Source organism: Balaenoptera musculus, chromosome 16 (assembly GCF_009873245.2).
Source record: "Balaenoptera musculus isolate JJ_BM4_2016_0621 chromosome 16, mBalMus1.pri.v3, whole genome shotgun sequence".
Taxonomy (NCBI): domain Eukaryota; kingdom Metazoa; phylum Chordata; class Mammalia; order Artiodactyla; family Balaenopteridae; genus Balaenoptera; species Balaenoptera musculus.
This window is the reverse complement of record NC_045800.1, coordinates 35,868,369-35,888,762: the sequence shown is the minus strand read 5'-3', so window position 1 is coordinate 35,888,762 and position 20,394 is coordinate 35,868,369. Positions and strand designations below refer to the sequence as shown.

The following is a 20,394-nucleotide window of genomic DNA, read 5'->3' as shown; positions in this document are numbered from 1 at the left end:
TCTCCCCAGCCTGTTCAGGAGCGTGATCTAACCCTGAGCTTCCGTTAGTGGGAACTCCCGGAACGGCATTGGCCTTGGTCATACCGGGGGAGAGTACCTCTCACGGGTTGGATGTAGTCTCCTGAAGTCGAGGGCCCTCTTTCAGATGGATTATGTCTACCCCATGATTATTGACTGGGTGTGTATGGTATGTTTAGTCTGTTTCTTCTCCTTGGCAAGGACATTCTTGTTTTCCTTCTCTGGGAGAGATTTCTCTCTTTCATCACCCTCTGTGACTGCTTCATCTGAGTTCTCAGCATTCAGTTTCACTGACTATGCTGACCTTTTATGTATTTCTTGTTTTTGTTCAGAAACCGAAACTGCATCTCATACCATACATAGCTTGTCTGTATCTGCCTCATTCCCATTTTATTAAAAACTTTGCTTTATTTCCCCCTTGTCTCTACCGCTTCCTGGTCTCACAGCATTAAAAGGAACCTCCCTGCTTCCCCAGGCAGAGTTCCAGAGTCTGTGATTTTCATGACATCATAAATAAAATTTAAAATGAAATTGTCACAGGTGGGGTCCCCTAGGAAGCAGACTGTGAAGTGGGGTTGAGCGCTCAGGATGTTTATCAGCCCTTCGAAGGGTGGGAAGGAGGCAAGGGGGCCAGCCCAGCGGCAACCTTGGCGGCCCCCTGGGGAGCTCTGGGGCTAGAGTGGCCCGTCGGAGTTGGCTTGACTTGGGGCTGAGATGACCAGGCCTTTCCACGCGCGCATCCCTCAGTCAGTGCGTGATGGCGACCTTGGGAGTGTGTGACCTTGGGTGAGAGGATCTCTGCACCGGAGGCCATCCCCACAGCAGCCACCGCAGCCCTGCGAGCTCGGCCAGAAGGACCTCGCTGACGGGCATTCGGGCCGTGCCGCCCGCTCCCTCCGCCTTCACGGAGCTGCGGCTCCAAGGTGGGGTATAGTGTCTCGTTTAAGAAGTAGCCTCCATCGTCAGTTTTAGTTCGATGTTGCAACGTGCTTTACTTCATTGAAAGCAAAGGATGTTAGAGCCTGAAGAGGCCCTAGAGATCCTCTATCCAGCGCTGGTGTTTATCAGATGGAGAAATGGAGTCACAAAGGAGAGCAGATCTCAGTTTGCCTTCCCCAGAAAGAGACCCCAAGACAAGGATTTGAGAGTAAGCGGTTTATGTGAGAGGTTCTCCCAGGAATGTCAGCAGGGAAGTGGGCAAGTGGGACAGGGCAGAGGAGGAAGCCTTAAATCAAGGTGCATTTTCAAGAGAATTACTGCTGTGGGTACCTGGAGCTCAGTCCCTCGAGGGAACTGGGGGAAACAGTCCACACACTTGAGCGTTATCCTCCCCAAAGGGCAAGGGAGCGGGAGTATTCGCCCTTGACTGAGGGCCGTTTCCTGGAGGCATTAGCTGCCCTGCATTCCCAGCTCACTCTCTGAGCCGGCCCAGCCTGCGCTCAGAGCCACAGCCTAAGCGCAGGGCTCACAGAAGGCTGCCTGCAGCATGGAGAGGGGAGGCTTGAAGACCAGGAGGGGTGGGGGACAGCAACGGCATCTTCCACAGGGCATTGCCCCAGGTGGGACTAGAACTCAGGGGTCCCGACTACGGCCAGGACTCTTGACGCTGAGGGTTGGACATCTTCCGACACTGTGCCCAAACCCATTCTAGGTGATCTAGTGAGGAGAGTGAGGATGTAGAAGCACAGGGGAGATGGTCCCTCGTTTTGAGAAACAGCCTAATTGGAGGGCCAAACACACATGTGTGTCTGAAAGAACACGCAAGATGATTTCATGAGCGTCAGCATCAGCGTGTGTAGATGATATTGTACTGAGAGCTGAGCATTGCGTGTGTGAGGTGCTGCTATGAAGGGCTGCTCCAGAAGGAAAGGGGCTTTGTGTTCTGTTTTGGTTTGGTTTTGAGAGGTTGAGTCTGGAACAGTGTCTCAGGGAAATTTTGAACAGGGATCTCCTGACTGAGAGGCAGGATAGCGTACTGGTTAAGAGTTGGGGGCCCTTCCGGTGGGCCGTCTAGTTTTTCATCCTACTTCCATCACTCCGTGGCCATTGGACAGTGAGCTCCTCTATGAAGTAGGGCCATAGTAGAATCTAATTCACAGGGCTGTTGAGCAGAGTCAGTGAAGGAGTTACGTGAAAACATTTAACCGAGAACCTGCCGTGTAGAAGGAGTTTGGTAAACGTGAGCAGGGGTGGTGATGATTGTTGACAGAGGAGGATGGAAAGGTAAGGTCGTGTGGGAGAATGATTAGGGCATGAGCTTCGAGAAGGAAGAGGAGAAATGCTGTGAAGTATTAATATACCTTCTGGGATGCTGGGGAAGTGATGGGGAAAGCTTTCTGAAGTTGAGAAGGGCTGCCCACTCAGACCGAGTTCTCACGGGAGCCTAGGTCCCATCAAAGCAAAAGTTTATGGGGAAATCCAATATGTAAAAAATATAAACAGAACTGCTTGCTTGAAGGTGGAGTGGGGAACTGGGGTCCTATCTCTTCCCCTTCCCCATCTACCCACAGCCCCTGAGGGAATTCTGAGAAACCCCAAGCTACAAGAACAAAAACAATTTCTACAGAAAGGTTTTAAAAAGCTGCTGTAACACCTCATTTGTTCTGTATTGAGTTTGTTTTCCAGAAAAATATTTTTTTAGAAATTCATCTTGGATGAAATTTTGCTTAAGTGTGTTACTTCTTTGCCTTCTTAACAAGGCTGAATGAAAACCTTTTAACCTGTTCTCGATGACTTTTGATTATAGTAATGAACATTTCGTTATGGGTCTGTGCTTTAATGTGGTTATTTCCAACCTCAGAGGTTCTAAAGAGTTAGGACTGTTTACTTGTGTTATGCTTTTCAAATTGTTACAAGAAGCAGCATGGCATCAGGGGAAGGTCCTGGACTTGGAAGCCAGGCTGTCCAGGTTTGCGTCTCAGCCTTGCATCTTCTTAGCATTGTGACCTTGGGCAAGTATACTTAACCTCTCTTTGCCTCAATTTCTTCTTCTGTAAATTGGAAATAATAATCATACCCCAGAGGGTTATTGTGAGAAATAAATAAGTTCTGTATGTTCATTGCTTAGAATAGTGCCTACATATAAAAAGTATCATACAAGTGTTGTTACTGTTAATGTATCTGTTTTTATAATTCTGTCTTCTCCATTGATGTAGCATAGTGGTTTAACCGGAGGGCTCCGAAGCTGAATAACCTGGATATGAATCCCACCAGCATTGTGATCTTGGGAAAGTTAATTTAATTCTCTGTGACTCAGTTTCTTCATCTGAAAAATGGGGCTGATAATACAAACTAGTTCGCAAGATTGTTGTGAGGATTAAACAGGATGAAATTTGGAAAGCCCTTAGCACAGTATCTGGCACATTGTAGCATAGCCATCATTACTATAAATTATTAAGGCTCTAAATGAGGGATACTGTAACTGTAATGTAATATAGAGCCAGAAGTTTTTACTATATTGACCCCTTAGGAAGAAGCCTTTAGAAAGTTCCTTCTTAATTGTTTTCCAGTTAGGAGAATTAAGTTATTATCTTAAATAACAAATATTTCATTATGGTTTTTAATATTAGAATAAGGGGTGGTTGGGTAGAGGGATTAACCAGTTATGCTATAGAATATGATGCTTATTATCAAACTCTGACTCAAACTTTTAGATGTATTTATGTTGAAAGAGTTAGATTTTTTTTTTTTTTTTTTTTTGGTTAAAAGGTTGACATGATTAGTAATCATACAAAGGGATATTTTTAAAGGAAAATAAACAGTAAAGAAATGTGTTGGTGGAAATGACTAGAAGCAACACAAGGTAGGCAGGAAATTTTCTGAGATAGAAGAAGAGAGACCAAGTGTGATAAAAGCAGGCAAGCAAATAAAGAGTGATTTTGCAGCCTTGGCGGGGGGTGGGGGGTGTTCATCTACCAGCCACCAGTGTATGCCTTGCTACTAGCATTATAAGGGCTAATTTAGGTCTCTGGACCATGCCATTATCAAGACTAATCATACATGTGGGTTTTGTATAGTCAAGGTTTTACTGCATATTAAAGTGTTAAGAAAAATCATCCAACACTTGGGAATGAGGCACACTGGTGATTGCATGTCCTTTCAGTGATACGCTGAAGCATTGGCAGACATACCCAGTCACAGATCACATAATTTGCTAGGAAACTGTACCTTTGTTTAACTTACTGTTTACTATTGATTAGGACCCAGATTTTGTGAAGTTCGATGTTCATTGTAGATTGATAACTTGCAAATAATTTTTGTCTGATAGAGAAGATAACCCTGAAAGTTATAGTTTTATTGACCTATAGCATATTAACCAGTTTTATATATGTATTAGCAATCTTATTTCAGTATTCTGTCTTTCATTGACTATATATACTTCAGGCTTTCCTATACTCTACTGAACTGGATGTATCATCCTGCTGATTTCATCATTAATGATTTAAATAAATTTTTGACACATGCTCAATTTATATTTGTATGAGACTTAGGTTTTTAACTCCTTGACAGTGTATCCTAACAAACTATCTATCTGTTAATGGGAATTTCCTTTCTTACTGTTTCCTGCTTTCTCTAACATTTTTGTTTATTCTACATTGTAATTTCAAAATTGAAATATATTTTATAGCTCTTTCATTCTTTTGATGTGGGCATTCTGTGAAGAGCAGAAGCAAGTGTAGGTAGTCAAAAGCTTTAAAACTGATTTTTTTTAGGCTGTTTACTTGTGAACCTAATGATTTCAGTAAGATCCACATTTCTAAAATGAGTGTTATGTTAATATAAGCTAACGTGACACTTTTATGACAGTTTTCATAATGTGATTTTGCAACTAGTTACTGTTTATTGAAGGTGTTTGAGTTTATGGAGCATGACATAAAAAACTGTAAAAGTGTTCCATTTAGTGTAACCAGAACTACAAATGAGGTAGTGATAAAATTTAAAGAACATGTTTTTAAACATGTCTAGTTATTGGCTTTTATAAAGAAATTTTAAAAAATTGTGAATATAGTGTTTAATTTGTGTACATTTCTATTCTTTACTCCTTATAGAATATTCTGACAAACCTTGCAATAGAGAAGAGGGCTATTTGTTAGGGATGTCTTAGACAGGATCCCAGAATTGGATAATACAATACATTGAACTTAATGACCTTTAAGGTCATTTTGAATCATTGAAGTTATGTGATCCTGGGGTTTTTATGAAAAACTTTTTATATTAGTCCCTTCTCCTTTTGTTAGAAGTTTGCTCTCAGCTGTTTTAGATCCTCTTAACTGTGATATGTACTTAGTAGATATTTGTTTAATTAATATTCAGTTCCTCTGGAATGTAAGCTCCATGAAGACGGGGCCATGTCTGCCTAATTCACCTGTGTATTCCAGGCACCTGGCCCAGTGCCTGGTACAGGGTAGGCCTGCAGCAAAGTAGTTGTGGGGTGATTATTGAATGACTACATACTCACTTTCACTCCATTACAAAATAAGAACCGTGTTTAGACCTTGATAATAGATGATTTTAAATGCTGCAAATGCTGACTGCATTTCATCCAGTGCCTTACCAAGCTAGGAGAACCATAGAGCCATATAGCACAATCCTTTACATTCTCTTCTTAGTCATCTGTATCAAACTCTTTTATTTTCTGCAGTGTTTTTGTTTTTGTTTGTTTTTAACTAGGCTGTTTGGAAATTACTAAAATGGAGAATAAATTGATATGAAATGGTGGAGCCATTTCTATCCAGGCAAACCTTTGCCTCTCAGGAGTTTTGGAAAGTGACACACGTAAGAACCCAGAAAATGCTAAGAGGGATAGCTCAGAGAATAAAACTTTTTGTACATAGCAAAAGTTCCCCCACTCCCAATTCATTGTTCCTGTGTCCTTTTTCTCTCTCTTCCTTAAACCCCATTCCCCTTTGACTGCCTCAGTTTCTTTTTCTGAAAATGAGTACTTTTGGTATTGATTTGGTAATGTGTAGGTCACCAAGTTCAAGAAAGGTAATAAACTGCCTTTATCTGGGCACAATGTTGAAGGTTTCTTTGGTGTTCAGATTTTAGCTTCTTTTTCATAAAATGCCAAAAAAAAAAGAAGATTTTCTTAAAATTCAGAGTGTGTAGCTATATTTAAATTGAGTATATATCTAAATTATCTAGTAAGTTTGTAATTTTTATCTATATAAACAACTTTTTAAAATTTTATGGGTGTAAATCAAATCGTATGTAAAACAGGTTTAGGACCCTAGTCCTTCCAAGTCCAGTGAGATCAGATCTGTAAATATAACTGTTTTTAAAGCATCTAATATATTTCTGTCTGTCATTAGAGTCACTAAGTTGGGCAAAATCTTTATTTCTTTGATTCTCCATGTCATCCATCCTTGAGCACGGTTGCTCCCAAATAGTTTGAAAGGATACTGTTAAATCAATCTCCTTTCTTTCTGAGTTTCCAAATTACTACAGAAATTTAATCTCTGTACACTTGGCTTCATTCAGCTAACAGGGAGCAGATATCCGCCACTCCTCCCCAAATCAGTCATGGTACTCTAAATCCCTCATGAACAGTCTGCGAGTGAAAACATACCTGCCGTCCCAGATATCCATTTTACAAGTGACAAGGTTGTATTCTGAAGTTCATTTATGAACTAATGGTTGTGAACCAAGCTCAAGGTACATTTTGTCCTCTAGAAACAGTGTTATAAATATTATAAACGATGGCTTTCCCAGGCCAGCCCGCACAGCTCCTATCTGATGTGTGGTCGGTCATCAAGTTAACCATCCCTCCATCCATCGAATACCTAGTAAGTTCCTACTGTGTGCCAAGCACCACGTCCTGCATCAGACTGCATCTGAATCAGTTACAATATATTTACAGTTAATAGAAATGAAAGGTACAGTATGTTAACATTTTGGCAACCTCCATCAGCTTAATTAGTAAGAAATTGGCTTTTTAATCTTTTTCCCATAAAATGCTGTCCCACAGATATTTATTGATGAACTACTATATGCTAGGTCCCTCGCTTGTCACTAGGAATAAAAGAGTGACCATGATGACCCCTGCCTTCAAGTTGCTTAACAGCAGAACTTGAAGAAAAGCAGGTTTGATTAAAGGAGAATGGAGAGGTAGGTGCCAGTGTTTTCTGAAGCACTTTCTGGGCATTTTCGAAGACTTTTTTTTATGCTAACGGCGCTAATGCTTTGTTGTGACTCAGCCCCCGTCAGAACTTAACATCTGGGAAGGGATAATGACTTCTGTGAGAACCAGCACTGGATGTTATAAATATGGCTCTTAGGTTGATCAGCTATGATGGGGCTCTTTTTTTTTTTTTAAACCTCTCAACCCAAAGAGAACCTTTTGGAGACCTTTGCATGAGGATTAAATGGGAGTGGAAGGAGAAAGGAATTAGGCAGAGTGTTTTTGAGTACGGAGCCTGAGGAAGAAACAACCTGAGATGGCTGGCAAAAAGGGGAAGCGTGCTTGAGCCTCGTGCTGAGCAAGCACACTTGGCTGCTTCCCCACGGCAGTCCCTTCATTACAGGGCTGGGTAGTTGGCTGTCCAGAGTAAGATGGACAGGTGGGAGGCCCCAGTCAGCGTACCAGAGTAAACAAGAAAGTCTTGATGATGGTCTGGGAGGGACTCCATGACCTCACCACCTCCAATCTCCCCCTTAGTCTCTCTGCGCCAGCTTGAGCCCCATCCTGCCGTAGTGCCTTTGCACGTGCTGTGCCCTCTGCCTGGTATACACTCCCCCCAGCCACCCGTACAGTTTAATCCCTCACCTCATTCAGGTCTCTGCTCAGTGTCACCTGGCTAGAGTCCTTCTCCAAACATCTGTTTTAAATAGCACTCCGTCTCTGTCCCTCTCAGCTTTATTTTGCTTTATAGCACTTAACTACTACCTGACATTGTTTGTGTATTGTCTGTTTCCTTCTACCAGAACGTAAGCTCCATGAGAACAGGCCCTTTGCCTGCTTCACTGCTCTATTTCCTGTGTCAGGAACACCCCCTGCACATTGTAGAAGGAATTAGGAGCTGCACTTTCAAAGAAGAGGCTTGTAGCCTAGAAAATGCTTTTTCCTAAAACTCTTATAAAGAGGAGTTTTATTCAGCCTGGCACTTACCTGTATTCAATTTCAAGACCACTCTAGGTGGGGGAGGGTACAGTCGGTAGTGGTATTCTAACTCTTCTAGAAGGTTGTAGGATGAAGGCCATTTTTAATTGCATTACTTTTTGATCTTTTGCACTTTTTTTTTCTATTTCCGACTTTTTATTACTACAAATTCAAAATCTACAGAAAAGTTGCCAGAATAGTTCAATGAACACCCATGTACGTTTCACTTAGATGAGCCGTTTGTTAACATGTTGCCACATTTGCTTTGTCTCTCTCTCTATATATATACATATTATTACAGATCTCACTGAACTATTTAAGAATAAGTTGCAGATATGACCCTTCACCTCTAAATACTTCAGTTTGTATCACCTAAAAAGGAGATATAGTTACCTTATTCTGGAAATGTAACATTGATACAGTGTCATTAGCTAATGTGCAGACCTGTCTCAATGATGAACTCTTTAACAGTAATATCCATATAACAACAAGAAGGAAGTCTCAATCCAGGAAGAAGCCTGGGATCACACATTCCATTTAGTTATCAAGCCTCTTTAATCTTTTTCAGTTTTTCTTTGTCTTTCATAACATTAACATTTTTGAAAAGTACAGGTCGTTTGCTTTGTAAAATGTCCCTCAATATGGGCTTATTTATGTTTCCTTATGATTAGAGTCAGGTTTTACATTTGGGGGGAGAAATATTACACAAGTGCTATTGTATCCTCCTAAGTGCATCGCCTCAGCAGGTACATATGTCAGGTGGTCGCGTTCCTAGTGATGTTAAATTTGATCACTTGGTTTAGGTAGTGTCCAATAGATTTCTCCACTGTAAAGTTGCCTTTATCCTTTTGTAATTCATAAATAGTATGTGGAGAGATACTGCAAAACTGTGTAAATATCCTAGTCCCCCAACAAACGTTCACCTAATGGCTTTAGGATCCCTGGAGGTTCTTGCCTGAACCATTATAATGATGGTAGTTGCAAAATGGTGATTTTTCTCTTTCATCACTTATATAGTTATAAGTTGGCCTTCCATTGTAAAGAAGAGCTTCCACTTACCCCATTCAGTCATTTGTTATAAATATGGACTCATGGCTTCTTTTCTTTAAATTCAGTGTGTTATAATCCCTTACTATCAGTCATTCTGATGCTCAGATCGTCCTAGGCTTGGCCTAACTGCACTGACCCCTAGCATGTGGGGAGAAATACCTAATCCCAGGAGTAAGAAATATTTTTAGTACATTCACAGTGCTTCTGAAATTTTAATTGCATACGAATCACCTGGGGCCCCAGATTCTGCATTCCTAACAAGCTCCCTGGTGGTGCTGATGCTGGCGGTCTTTGGACCGCAGTTGAAGGAGCAAAGGTGTAGGGGTTTGTAGGCTGATCTGGAAGACTTAAAACTGTCTTGCTCTCCCTGTATTACCATGAAAAATTCCCCTTATTAATATGGAAGAGACTGATTTTTTTTTTTTTTTTACAATTTAGTGACATTTTTTCTTTTTCAATTAATTTTTAGCGGAGTATAGTTGATTTACTATGTTATGTTAGTTTCTGCTGTACAGCAAAGTGAATCAGGTATACATATACATATATCTACTCTTTTTTAGATTCTGTTCCCATATAGGTCATTACAGAGTATTGAGTAGAGTTTCCTGTGCTATACAGTAGCTTCTTATTAGTTATCTATTTTATATTAGTAGTGTGTATATGTCAATCATCAAAAAATCTACAAACAATAAATGCTGGAGAGGGTGCGGAGAAAAGGGAACCTTCTTGCACTGTTGGTGGGAATGTAAATTGATACAGCCACTATGGAGAACAGTATGGAGGTTCCTTAAAAAACTAAAAATAGAACTACTGTATGACCCAGCAATCCCACTCCTGGGCATATATCCAGAGAAACCCATAATTCAAAAAGATACACGCACCCCAGTATTCATTGCAGCACTATTTACAATAGCCAGAACATGGAAGCAACCTAAATGTCCATCAGCAGAGGAATGGATAAAGAAGATGTGGTGCATACATACAATGGAATATTACTCAGCCATAAAAAGAACGAAATAATGCCATTTGCAACAACATAGATGAACTTAGAGATTATCATACTGAGTGAAGTAAGTCAGAGAAAGGCAAGTATCGTTTGATAGCACTTACATGTGGAATCTAAAAAAATGGTATAAATGAACCTCTTTACGAAACAGAAATAGGGTCACAGTTGTAGAGCCTGATCTTTTGAAGAGTGTATGAGCTCTGGTAGGCATGGGGGAGAGAAGAGCCATGCCCCTGCTACTTGATTCCCAGAAATCATGATGATGAGGAAAGCTGTATTCCTCTCACTCATCTTATTTTTGCATTTCTCTAGAAATCCTGACCTTCCAGGGAGCTGGCTTCAGCTGATTCCTGGGATCAGGAGAAATAGTGACAACCTCAGTGGAGGGTGTCTCTTCTGGTGTTCTCCATTAGTCAGATGGAACTTTATTGATACCAAGGGGAGATAGGTAGTTTCAACTCCCCTCATCAAAATATAAATGTTCATTTTCTTCCCCCTTTTTTTTTCCTTTGTTGGAGTTATGAGCTTCTTGTCATTGGTAGATTTCAGTGGCCTTTATTCAAATAATTTCCTTTTTCCCATTAAAAGCTATTTCTAGACAGATGGTTGTTGGCACCTTGGCCATCTGCAGTTTGTGACCACTACATTCATAAAAATTCCAAATATATGTGGTATTTTGTACCTGCTTAGTCATCTTGTATAATCTATTTACATTTTTATCAGTAATCTTTTTTTTCTAACACCTGGCCTCTAACTTTCATATTTCCCCTACTTTATCCTATTAAAAATTGATGATGTCTTCCTTATAGAAGCGAACTTTACAAGTGTGGGAATCCCTCTATGGTGGTCTTAGAGGATGCATGACAAATCAGAGGACACCTAATCTTATCGGCTGAATGTTTGTGTCCTCCAACATTCCCAGTGGTGAAATCATGTCTCCCCACCCCCAATATGATGGTGTTAAAAGGTGGGTCTTTGGGAGAGAATTAAGGTTAGATTAAGTCCTAAGGGTGGATCCCTCATGAGTGGATTAGCGCCTTTATAAGAATCATGAGAGATGGGACTTCCCTGGTGGTCCAGTGGTTAGGGCTCTGGGCTTCCACTGCAGGGGGCATGGGTTCAAACCCTGGTCGAGGAGCCAAGATCCCACATGCCTTGCAGTGCAGCCAAAGAATCACGAGAGAGCTTGCTTCCTCTACTCTGCTCTTCGCATGTGTGAGGATACAACCGTGGTCGGCCACCTGCAAACCAGAAGAGGGCTCTCACCAGCACCCAACCATGGTGCCACCCTGATCTCAGACTTCCAGCCTCCAGAACTGTGAGAAACGTTTCTGTTGTTTATAAGCCATTCCAGTTTATGGTATTTTGTTCTAGCAGCCTGAACTAAGACACCTGCTGTTATCAAGTTATAGTCTTCCTCATTTAGCAGGTACTGATCAGGTTTGGGGAGTGAGTGAGTGTGGAACCAATGTGCACATGCCAGCTAATTTAACAGAGTTCAGAAGATTTCCAAAATGAGTGTTTGTTTTTGTTTGTTTGAATCTCTACCATTTGTATTTTCTGCTCTTTCTCACATTTAAGGAGACAGGTGATAATAGTAGTAGACTTCAGAAAAGCTTGGGCACTTTCTCACTTATGAATTGTTTACAACTTCGTACATCCCAGGGCTCTCCCTTCGCTTCCCCTTCTTTCCAGGAGGCTGGCCCCCACCTCCCTGCTGAGGGGTGCTAGGCCCTGTTCCCCTTATTGCAAGGAATCTACCTGCTGTCAGAGCCCCCTTCTCTGCCAGAAAGTGCCATTGCTCTTGTGATTCCTCTCATGGTCACAGCACATATTTGTGTGCTCCTTGAACCGTGCGGAGTTAGTAGGGATTTTATTCTCCCTCTGAGTCATGTATGTATTACAGAAGGGTATTTAATATAGCCACACTATGAAAACATTACATCTAAAAGCTAACCTGGCAATCTCCTAGTAAGATATATCAACAAGTAGATACCCTTTAAGTGTTCTTTGTTAGAGTATGCCACCTGAAGGTTTCTAATATCAAGCTGTATAATTGGCTTAGCCCAGTAAGAGATGATTGTCCCACAGAGGTTCAGTGGTTGCCATAGAAGCATGGGGCCAGCAGAACCTGCGGTCTGTGCAGTCCACTGTTAGGGTACGCAGGGGCTTGGCCGTGGCTGGGTGCCAAGGCCCTGTGGGAAGCAGAAAGGCTATCCTAGTGCCTCGTGCTAGACACCTGGTACCGATCAGACCACACCTGCTTTCTGCTGTTTGGTCCCTCTCTTTCCCTCTCCTGTGAGTTACTCTCTAAAAAAATCACGGGAAATCAGAAATGCTTCAGATTCTGACCCATATCTCTGTGTATTTTTATAACTTCTCAAAACTGCGTTTGAATTCTGATGATATTCAGAGTGCAAGTTTCACCTCATTCAAATGTAAAAGCATAAATAGCTCATTCTGACATTGAAAAATTCTCAGGTGAGCTGCTTCACCAAAACCTGTATGGGACTATGACAGCATCCTTCACAGTGTCCCAAACAGTGTTTAACGTGTAGGTACTAGGAAGAGTTTGTTAAATAAATGATCCAGAGCGAAAAAGAACGGCAACTGGGTGCATTTGATTTTCATTTTCCATCTTGTCAGCCTTTTCAAAACATCATTTTGATTCCAACAAACTGGGATCCCTCGTTCTCTTTCCAGTGCTGTGTTTGAACACTGCTCGAGTGTCAGTCCCTGGCTGTTTACACTCTCACATATGCATAGACTGGTGCTATCTAAACACAGAAATGCCTTCTTAGTTGGCATGATCAGCTGGGGAAATTGGTTGTTCAGTTGAAGAACACTCTGGAAGTTATGTGCGCCTTTACTTGTGCCCCAAAAGTCTTGAGATGATTTCCCAGGTGTTTCATGACAGGGTGCTGCATTCGTTTTACTTAGCGTATTGCCGTGAGGTTGTTATAAAATCAGCAGCATGTATTGAGCATCTGCTCGGTTCACGAACCTATGCTGGGTCCTGTCTGTCCCTGCCTCCAGGGTGTTTTCCCACCTGACCTGGTAGACCGCATAAACACCAAACATCAGTACTCATCCTAAACTCGCTAAACATCAGGTGCACGGGTCTCTAGCAGTTCTCAGAAAAGAGAGACTCAAATGAGGTGGGAAGGCTGGAAGAAGGAACAATTTGAGAAGATGTAGAATTGTAGTTGGCCTTCCTGGATGGTGAGGAGGAGGAACTAGAGCATCCCGTTTGGTGGGGAGCGGTACGAATAAGCCAAGGTTAGAGGTTGGTGTTCACATTGTGTTTGCGGGACAGTGAGAAGCTCGCTGCAGCTGTGGAGAGGAGGTGCTGTGTCGGAGAGAGTGGAGCTAGGGTGATGAAGGTTGTCTGGTTCCAGGCTCCAGAGGTGCTATGCTTATGCAGGGCAAAGTGGTGTGGAAGGTGGTCCAGCAGCACCAGAGCAGTCCTGGAACTGCCCTGCTGGGTTCCACGCCTCCTCCATCCGTCGTGAGCTGTATGGTCCTAGTTGTTATGCAAACTCTCTGTGCCATGGTTTCATTTGTTAGATGAGGACATTGCTGGGTACTTGGTAGAGCTCACTACATTATTTGTTGTTGACCAAGGGAGAGAAGCAGTGGCTTTAGAAAGCTGACTCTGACCTGTAGGATAGGTTGAGTGAAGCTTGAGGAGGGTTCGTGGGGCTGCCTTTTGCCTAGATGGCATCTGAGATAGGATTTTAAAGGTGTCACCGAATTCCAGCCTTTATGTACAAGAAGGAGCAGGAAAGCATAGAGGATGACGGGTTGAGTGAGGCCATTCTGTTCCCACCACATCTCCATTTCACAGATTTTTAGGAATGATCATGCTTGACAGTCATTCAGGAATGATTTGGTCAGAGTAATTGGCAGCGCCCCTCAACGGCCACAGGGAACTCTTACGCTGGTTGGTTAGAGGAAATGAATTATTGGGCCAGAAGTAACTGGAAGTTTGTTTGCTTTTTTTTTTGTCCCCACTTGGTTAATATTTTGTACTGTGTACCCAGAGGCTGCTGTGCTGACAGGGATGAGATAGAGAGCTGAATCTGAATAACTCAAAGTGGAAAATAACTATGAATATCCCTACAAGGATTGTAGTGTCTAACTGCGGTTAACTCATGCATGCTACTTCTGTCTGTTGTCTTTACACTTCGGGTGGGTAAGAAAATGGAAGGCAGCTCCTTATATAAAAACAAGAATTCTGTTTCATGCCTTTTCTTGAAGCTTTTCTTTCTTTTAACTATAAAACCTTTAGCTGAAAATAAGTTGAATTCATCGTTGTACTAGGAAGTTTGCATTTTTACTAAGCTTGGTGTCATCTGTCGTTGTAAAGATATAAGTTGCACTTCAGTCCTATCTTCATGGTAGAAACTGTATGAGAAAACTTACAGCATGAGCATTATACTACATGAAGAAACAGTATCTTCAAAGGATAAGACTGCAAAACACTCACATTTTTGTTTATCACAGTAAGTTTTACTTCCTAAGTGCTACTTGTCTATATTTTGATTCTGAATATTATAGATGTTACCATATGTGGTATAGAGTGTTCTTATGTGCAGTTTAAATGGTTTCCAGGGTCAAGGCTTACAAATGCTAGTAGTTCTGATACATTGCTGCAAACATAATGCAGGCATTGACTGGCATCATCAGCTGTTAATTAGTCTTGATATTTGTCTCTTATAAAGCATAAAAGTGAGTGTGAGTCTACTGTTTGAAGAAATACATCTCTCTAGTCCTTAGCCCATGCAGTCTTTAAAATATACCATGCATATGTGTGTGTACATGTGTGTTTGTGTATATATGTATCAAGTAATCTCTGTAACTGTTTGGTTATATGTAGCACAAATTAATTCTATGCCAGATATTGTAAATATTAATCTATATCAGATTTCCTGTGAACTGATCAAAAAGAATATCTAGAATTAAGTGCAGTATAAATTGATTTTAAAACAACCATATTCTGGCTTGTACACTTGGGAAGATTACATGAATGTGAATGGGGATTCACTACTCCTCCCTTGCTTTTCAGTTCAGTTGACCCCTTCTTTGTCTTCCTCAGACCCTAACGTAATCACCCTTAGCTTTCTCTCAGCTCCATTCCTATACCCCATGTGTCTCCACACGTGTTAGCCTTTTGGTCAGTCCATTCATCCGTTTGTCCGTCATGGCTGTCTGCCAATCAGTACTACTGGAAATATGGTAACCAATTCAAGTGGATTCTCAGTGCTGGGTTTTTTGTTTCTTTGTTTGTTTGTTTCTAAATCCTTCTGTGTGTGCCTGGACAGATTCTCTCTCATGTCCTGTAGCCATGATCCGAAATTTGATCAGTGTCCTTGAGTTCTTTAACCCAGTGGTAGCTGGGTTATAGTCCCTCCCGGTGGAAACACGCCTGGAGAGAAGTTCCCTCCCCTGCGGTGTGCAGTTCTGCTGCTGCTGCTCCAAACTCTGCTGCTGTCGCCAGGTGGCCGTATTCTCTCTGCGCCTCTGTGTCTTCACATGATGTTCTCCCTGTTTGTCTGTCTCCTATTCTCATAAGTACGCTAGTCCTCTTAAAGTAAGAGCCCAACTACTCTAGTATGACCTCATTGTAACTTGATTATACCTTCAAAGACCTTTTCTCCAAATAAAGTCACATTCACAGGTTCCAGGGGTTAAGACTTTTATATATATCTTTTGGGGGCACACAATTCAACCCATAACAGGCATTTAGAAGAAATCTGTGCAGATGTTTAACATGTAATATTTAATCTTTAATGTGGCAATTAAAATAATGACGTTAATGAATAAAGTACAAAAGTATGAAATGTTCACATTGTTGTTGAGTATGGGTATTATAAATGTCAACTTTTAAATTTATTTATTTATTTATTTATTTATTTATGACTGCGTTGGGTCTTCGCCTCTGTGCAAAGGCCCCCTCTAGCTGTGGCAAGTGGGGGCCACTCCTCATCGCGGTGCGCAGGCCTCTCACCATCGCGGCCTCTCTTGTTACAGAGCACAGGCTCCAGATGCGCAGGCTCAGTAATTGTGGCTCACGGGCCTAGTTGCTCCGCGGCACGTGGGATCCTCCCAGACCAGGGCTCGAACCCGTGTCCCCTGCATTGACAGGCAGATTCTTAACCACTGCGCCACCAGGGAAGCCCCGATTGTTGGATACTTCTAAAGTGAATTAACTTGTATGACATAAAGGCTTCATACAAGCATTCATGCCAATGCTAATAAATTCAGTTTCTAACTACAGAAATTCTTTCCTTTTCCAGTAGAAATGAGTACTTCACCTAAAACTTCAGGCTTCACTGGTAAAGAGGGTTAAAGAACAAATTGTTCAGGAAATACTGTAAAGGAAATGGTGGTTTACTAATTTATAATCATCAAATTCCACTTAACTTCCTTGTCAGTATTTGTGATAAGTATCATCCTTCTTAAATTTTAGGAAGTGAAATATCATTGTAAGTTGTTCAAATCAAGAACAATTCTTGACAAAACTTACCTTTTAAAAGCATAAATGAATACATGTAATTACGTCTCTTCCTTGGACTTTTCTGCAGTGTTCTTAATTTAGTAAATTAAAAATGTGGGCATTTACATGATCTAATGTCAAAGCCTCCCCTTTTGTAATTCAACAATATAGTAGTGAATGGTCCTCAGTCTTGATGACTTGAGTGAAAAGTACTTTGAAACTCTTGGGCTGTGTAAATTTCTTTGTTTAGCATCTGTAGAAATCGAAGCATCCCTCCTTGTCCCTAGGCTATGAGGCCAGATCTAGTTCCCAGAGACTCAGTATTCTTATTTCAAACGTGCTCTCTCTTGTTGCAGCTGTTGTCCTTCAAAGGGCAAAGGAGACGGGAAGGTGAACGCTCACCTCCCCGTCCTTCAGGGCTTCTTCTGAGACCAGGGTCCAGGCCGCAGTGAGGCTGAAGATGACATGTACACACACTCCAGCGTGGCTTCCCCGGGTCAGACCAGCTTGCAGCACTGTCCGTCAGTATGTAAGCAGAAAGCTTACCCCTCGAAGCCCTGTGTTTTCTCTCAGATCAGCACTCTAGAACCCCAGGTAGAATGGGGAAGTACTTCTTTAAATGCCACTAGGACGATTTGGTGTTTTGAAGTCGGAGGTGAGAGACTAAGCCTGCTTGCTCTTTGGCAAACAGGAGAGAATGTTTTTGTTTAATATTCCTTTTCCTTTTGTTGGTAAACTTTCTGCATCGTGACTTAGGAGAAATATCAGATTATGCAAACCTTTACAAAGAGGGATAAAAGATTGTTTCTAACTCTCCCAGCTGTTTGATGATGATGACAGTGATGAGGACGACCCCCTTCTCATAGTTAAGCCACTATATCCTCCTCATTGCCTGGGAAATAGAAATCTTAAAGTTAGTTTAAAATGTTGCACTAAAAACATTTTGGTTTGAGACTGTCGTCAGAAGCTTTTGCCACTATAGAAGTTTTCAACCCTGGGATATAGGTAAGATTTTAATTGCTGTCATCTATGCATGTTCACAGAGATATTCTCTAAGTCAGGAGCTGGCAAACTACAGCCCAAGGGCCAAATCTGGCTCACTGCCTGTTTCTTAAATAAAGTTTTATTGGAAAATAGCTACATCCATTTGTTTACATACTGTCTTTGGAAGCCTTTGCCCTATATGGTCAGAGTTGCGTGGTTGAAACAGATATCATATGGCCCACGAGGCATAAAATGTTCCCACCTGACTCATTACAGATGCAGTTCGCTCTAGGTAGTGCTCCCAAATTGTACAACCATATAATTGAAGATTTTCAAGGCCCATTAGAGATGATGTATCCCAAGTCTAAAGCGGTTTTATAGATGGGCAGATCAGGGCTCATGAAGTGACTTGCCAAGGGTCTTACTGTTTGCTGGTGATTTCTTTTTCCTTTTTTAAAAAAGGAAGATCTTTTTTCCCAGAACTTTTAAAAAATTGTGATAAAATAAACATAACACAAATTTTACCATTTAACCATTTTTAAGTGTACAGTTCTGTGGCATTAAGTACATTCATATTGTTGTACTGCCATCACCACCATCGAGCTCCAGAACTTTTTCATCTTCCCGAACAGAAACTCTGTACCCATTAAACAATAACTTTTCGTTCCCATCGCTCCCCCCCGCCAGCCCCAAGCCCCTGGCAACTCCCATTCTATTTTCTGTCTCTATGAATTTGACTACTCTAAGTACCTCATATAAGTGGAAAAATACAATATTCATCCTTTGTGACTAGCTTATCCATAACTTTTTAATTGAAGGAACTATGCTTTACAGAAACAGGAAAATCCTAGCCTTCTCCCTGACTGACTCACCACTTGTCTTGGACCCAGGGTAAGCTGATCAGCTTTTCTTAATATCTGAGACTATACCCAGGTCACTCAGTTGAAGTTTTAAATGTTCATAAAACTCTACACTGCTGTGTACATCCTATTTCTTGATTTCATCTTGATGAGTAATTTAAGCCATGATTTTCACATTTTACACACTTACCACTTAGAGAGTAATCTTTTAAAATTCTTGGAGGAGGAGGAAGGACACCTGGTAGGAAAGTTAGGTGACTGTTACCTCCATGTACATCCTAAAAGCAGATAAACTGTATGAAGGCATTTGTTCTAAGTATTTGTTTCTCATCAGGCCTTAAATTATGTCCTATGTTTTCATTGTTTTGTCTAGATATGAAATTCTTAAAATTAACTCAGCAAGCATTTGTTAGCTTACTATGTACTAAGTGCATTACTTATAGTATCTCATATAATCCTCATAAAAATTCCTCTGAGGTATGTACTTATATCCATTTAAGCAGTGAGAAAACTGAGGCAGAAAACAGTTCTTTGCCCTAGAACACAGAGTAGTACGAGATTGTACCAGAATTTGAACATGGGCAGTTGGCTGCGAAGTCAGAATTCGTTTATTTGCTTATACATTCCTTCATTCAACACATATTTAATGAGAACCTATTATGTTTTAGACTTTTTTTCGCCGCCGTGCGGCCTGTGGGATCTTAACTCCAACCAGGGATCGAACTCATGCCCCCTGCGGTGGAAGTGCAGACCACCAGGGAAGTCCCATATTATGTTCTAGACTTGATTCAAGGGATACAGCAGTAATGATAAAGTCCTGGCCCTCATGGGGTTTATGCTCTGTTAACTGTTTTCTATACAGCCATCTTGTATTCTCATTCATCATCTAATCAAAGACGCTTTGATACTGGTGCTTTTTTCAGCTTCTCTTCAAGAAGGTATCAAAAGAAGGTTTGATAACTGGCAGGAGTTTTTCCAGTCATCCGGGAGAACCCCTTTCAACAGACAGAAATGAAGGAACCATTGAAGACAAATACTGTTTCTCTCTTCTTGAACCATCAAGAAGCTTCTGAGACTATTATAGGGTTTGTCATCCTGCAGGTCAAGAATTAAGAATGCCTATAGCTAATCCCTCCCTCCCGCCACTGCTTTAATTAAAGCCGGTTTTCTCTTAGCTTTTCTGCAAACCTGGACAAAACTTGTTCAGTATCTTAGTCATTAAGTCTTTGAATAGTTCAAGACAGTGTGAAGACACTAACTTGCCTTTTGTTTTCAAAAGGTCCTTTTTTTGTTTTTGTTTTTAGTCCAAGATGGAACTGTGAAGCACAAGAGAGAAGATTGTCTTTGGTGGTTTGGCATCCTCCTCTTTTCAGATCTGCTGTCCTTCCTCCTGATGGCTCCCCAGCCTCCCAGCCAGCAAAGTGTTACAGTTAATACCCTGCTAAAGTGTTAACTCGTAACTAGAGCCTCATGTCCTTCCTGTCTGTTCTCCCTGCCTATGGACTAAGAATCCTACTAATCCTCGTTAGCTGAGAACAGATAGCTCGAGATGGCTCATAAGGGCTTAATTATGACCCTGCCTGGAGAATTTGCATTTTAATGGAAAACATTTTTGCTACCCCTTCATTCAAGGGGAGTGAACAAAGATTTAACATACCACTTCGACAATGTTGAACTAACCCAAATTATTAAGCATTCTTGTGGAACTAGTTTTCTTTGTACAACTTTGAATTGCTCAGTGAATTATTTAGGTTTCCCCATCCTTTTTGTAAAAATCGAGTGTGATGAGTATTGAGCTCAGAGGAAGGAGTGCTTTCTGACCATTGCATGCCTTACTTTATGCTGTGTCCTGGTTCCACTGCCCTGCCAGGAGTGTCTC

General features: G+C 41.3%; 1 protein-coding gene across 1 annotated transcript in view; it reads left to right on the top strand.

The window, feature by feature from the left end:
- PCGF5 (polycomb group ring finger 5) overlaps nt 1-20,394 on the top strand; it is a 116,013-nt gene that overhangs the window by 24,306 nt on the left and 71,313 nt on the right.